We start from the raw sequence: 4,253 nt of genomic DNA, 5'->3' as shown, positions 1-4,253 counted from the left end.
GGCCATTTTTGTGCGTGGCGCGGCGCCAAGTGGGAAAGGGTGGTTTTGAGGATGAAGGCAGCAGGAAAGCCCCCTGCCCCCAGGTCTGTAGGGCTACGCAAGTGGTTCCCGCAGAGCTTTAGAACAAGGCATATTTTTCCCTGCTGGCTCTTTGGACATGGGACCCATCTCCAGCCATATGGCCATTTTTGTGCCTGGCGCGGCGCCAAGTGGGAAAGGGTGGTGTCGAGGCTGAAGGCAGCAGGAAAGCCCGCAGCCCCCAGGTCTGTGGGGCTAAGCAAGCGGTTCCCAAAGAGCTTTAGAACAAGGCATAACTTTTCCCTGCTGGCTCTTTGGGCGGGGGACCCATCTCCAGCCGTACGGCCATTTTTGTGCCTGGCGCGGCGCCAAGTGGGAAAGGGTGGTGTCGAGGCTGAAGGCAGCAGGAAAGCCTGCAGCCCCCAGGTCTGTGGGGCTACGCAAGCGGTTCCCAAAGAGCTTTAGAACAAGGCATAGTTTTCCCTGCTGGCTCCTTGGGCGGGGGCTCATCTCCAGCCATATGGCCATTTTTGTGCCTGGCGCGGCGCCAAGTGGGAAAGGGTGGTTTTGAGGCTGAAGGCAGCAGGAAAGCCCGCAGCCCCCAGGTCTGTGGGGCTATGCAAGCAGTTCCCAAAGAGCTTTAGAACAAGGCATAATTTTCCCTGCTTGCTGTTTTGGCCTGGGAATCATCTCCAGCCGTATGGCCATTTTTGTGCCTGCAACGGCTCCAAGAGGGAAAGGGTTGTGTCGAGGCTGAAGGCAGCAGGAAAGCCTGCAGCCCCCAGGTCTGTGGGGCTACGCAAGCGGTTCCCAAAGAGCTTTAGAACAAGGCATAGTTTTCCCTGCTGGCTCCTTGGGCGGGGGCTCATCTCCAGCCATATGGCCATTTTTGTGCCTGGCGCGGCGCCAAGTGGGAAAGGGTGGTTTTGAGGCTGAAGGCAGCAGGAAAGCCCGCAGCCCCCAGGTCTGTGGGGCTATGCAAGCGGTTCCCAAAGAGCTTTAGAACAAGGCATAGTTTTCCCTGCTTGCTCTTTTGGCCTGGGACACATATCCAGCCATAGGGCCATTTTTGTGGCTGGCGCGGCGCCAAGTGGGAAAGGGTGATTTTAAGGCTGAAGGCAGCAGGAAAGCCTGCAGCCCCCAGGTCTGTGGGGCTACGCAAGCGGTTCCCAAAGAGCTTTAGAACAAGGCATAGTTTACCCTACTGGCTCTTTGGGCGTGGGAACCATCTCCAGCCATATGGCCATTTTTGTGCCTGGCGCGGCGCCAAGTGGGAAAGGGTGGTTTTGAGGAAGAAGGCAGCAGGAAAGCCTGCAGCCCCCAGGTCTGTGGGTCTACGCAAGCGGTTCCCAAAGAGCTTTAGAACAAGGCATAGTTTTCCCTGCCAGCTCCTTGGGCGTGGGACACATCTCCAGCCATATGGCCATTTTTGTGCCTGGCGCGGCAACTAATGGGAAAGGGTGGTGTCGAGGCTGAAGGCAGCAGGAAAGCCTGCAGCCCCCAGGTCTGTGGGGCTATGCAAGCGGTTCCCAAAGAGCTTTAGAACAAGGCATAGTTTTCCCTGCTTGCTCTTTGGGCCTGGGACCCACATCCAGCCATATGGCCATTTTTGTGCCTGGCGCGGCGCCAAGTGGGAAATGGTGGTGTCGAGGCTGAAGGTAGCAGGAAAGCCCCCTGCCCCCAGGTCTGTAGGGCTACGCAAGTGGTTCCCGCAGAGCTTTAGAACAAGGCATAGTTTTCCCTGCTGGCTCTTTGCACATGGGACCCATCTCCAGCCATATGGCCATTTTTGTGCGTGGCGCGGCGCCAAGTGGGAAAGGGTGGTTTTGAGGCTGAAGGCAGCAGGAAAGCCTGCAGCCCCCAGGTCTCAGGGGCTATGCAAGCTGTTCCCAAAGAGCTTTAGAACAAGGCATAGTTTTCCCTGCAGGCTCTTTGGGCGTGGGACCCATCTCCAGCCATATGGCCATTTTTGTGCGTGGCGCGGCGCCAAGTGGGAAAGGGTGGTTTTGAGGCTGAAGGCAGCAGGAAAGCCCGCAGCCCCCAGGTCTGAGGGGCTATGCAAGCGGTTCCCAAAGAGCTTTAGAACAAGGCATAGTTTTCCCTGCTGGCTCTTTGGGCGTGGGAACCATCTCCAGCCGTATGGCCATTTTTGTGCCTGCAACGGCTCCAAGAGGGAAAGGGTTGTGTCGAGGCTGAAGGCAGCAGGAAAGCCTGCAGCGCCCAGATCTGTGGGGCTACGCAAGAGGTTCCCAAAGAGCTTTAGAACAAGGCATAGTTTTCCCTGCTGGCTCTTTGGGCGTGGGAACCATCTCCAGCCGTATGGCCATTTTTGTGCCTGGCGCGGTGCCAAGTGGGAAAGGGTGGTTTTGAGGCTGAAGGCAGCAGGAAAGCCTCCAGCCCCCAGGTCTGTGGGGCTACGTAAGCGGTTCCCAAAGAGCTTTAGAACAAGGCATAATTTTCCCTGCTGGCTCTTTGGGCGTGGGACCCATTTCCAGCCGTATGGCCTTTTTTGTGCCTGGCGCATCGCCAAGAGGGAAAGGGTGGTTTTGAGGCTGAAGGCAGCAGGAAAGCCCGCAGCCCCCAGGTCTGTGGGGCTATGCAAGCGGTTCCCAAAGAGCTTTAGAACAAGGCATAATTTTTCCCTGCTGGCTCTTTGGGCGGGGGACCCATCTCCAGCCGTATGGCCATTTTTGTGCCTGGCGCGGCGCCAAGTGGGAAAGGGTGGTTTTGAGGGTGAAGGCAGCAGGAAAGCCTGCAGCCCCCAGGTCTGTGGGGCTACGCAAGCTGTTCCCAAAGAGCTTTAGAACAAGGCATAGTTTTCCCTGCTTGCTCTTTTGGCCTGGGACACATATCCAGCCATAGGGTCATTTTTGTGGCTGGCGCGGCGCCAAGTGGGAAAGGGTGATTTTGAGGCTGAAGGCAGCAGGAAAGCCTGCAGCCCCCAGGTCTGTGGGTCTACGCAAGCGGTTCCCAAAGAGCTTTAGAACAAGGCATAGTTTACCCTACTGGCTCTTTGGGCGTGGGAACCATCTCCAGCCATAAGGCCATTTTTGTGCCTGGCGCGGCGCCAAGTGGGAAAGGGTGGTTTTGAGGAAGAAGGCAGCAGGAAAGCTTGCAGCCCCCAGGTCTGTGGGTCTACGCAAGCGGTTCCCAAAGAGCTTTAGAACAAGGCATAGTTTTCCCTGCCAGCTCCTTGGGCGTGGGACCCATCTCCAGCCATATGGCCATTTTTGTGCCTGGCGCGGCAACTAATGGGAAAGGGTGGTGTCGATGCTGAAGGCAGCAGGAAAGCCTGCAGCCCCCAGGTCTGTGGGGCTATGCAAGCGGTTCCCAAAGAGCTTTAGAACAAGGCATAGTTTTCCCTGCTTGCTCTTTTGGCCTGGGACCCATATCCAGCCATATGGCCATTTTTGTGCCTGGCGCGGCGCCAAGTGGGAAATGGTGGTGTCGAGGCTGAAGGTAGCAGGAAAGCCCCCTGCCCCCAGGTCTGTAGGGCTACGCAAGTGGTTCACGCAGAGCTTTAGAACAAGGCATAGTTTTCCCTGCTGGCTCTTTGGACATGGGACCCATCTCCAGCCATATGGCCATTTTTGTGGCTGGCGCGGCGCCAAGTGGGAAAGGGTGGTTTTGAGGCTGAAGGCAGCAGGAAAGCCCGCAGCCCCCAGGTCTGTGGGGCTACGTATGCGGTTCCCAAAGAGCTTTAGAACAAGGCATATTTTTCCGTGCTGGCTCTTTGGGCGTGGGACCCATATCCAGCCATATGGCCATTTTTGTGCCTGGCGCGGCGCCAAGTGGGAAAGGGTGATTTTGAGGCTGAAGGCAGCAGGAAAGCCCGCAGCCCGCAGGTCTGTGGGGCTACGCAAGCGGTTCCCAAAGAGCTTTAGAACAAGGCATAGTTTTCCCTGCTGGCTCTTTGGGCGGGGGACTCATCTCCAGCCGTATGGCCATTTTTGTACCTGCAACGGCTCCAAGAGGGAAAGGGTTGTGTCGAGGCTGAAGGCAGCAGGAAAGCCTGCAGCCCCCAGGTCTGTGGGGCTACGCAAGAGGTTCCCAAAGAGCTTTAGAACAAGGCATAGTTTTCCCTGCTGGCTCTTTGGGCGTGGGAACCATCTCCAGCCGTATGGCCATTTTTGTGCCTGGCGCGGTGCCAAGTGGGAAAGGGTGGTTTTGAGGCTGAAGGCAGCAGGAAAGCCTGCAGCCCCCAGGTCTGTGGGGCTACGTAAGCGGTTCCCAAA

The sequence above is a fragment of the Larus michahellis genome, unplaced genomic scaffold, assembly GCF_964199755.1.
Source record: "Larus michahellis unplaced genomic scaffold, bLarMic1.1 SCAFFOLD_125, whole genome shotgun sequence".
In the NCBI taxonomy this organism is placed as follows: Eukaryota; Metazoa; Chordata; class Aves; order Charadriiformes; family Laridae; genus Larus; species Larus michahellis.
This window is presented reverse-complemented; position numbering follows the sequence as displayed.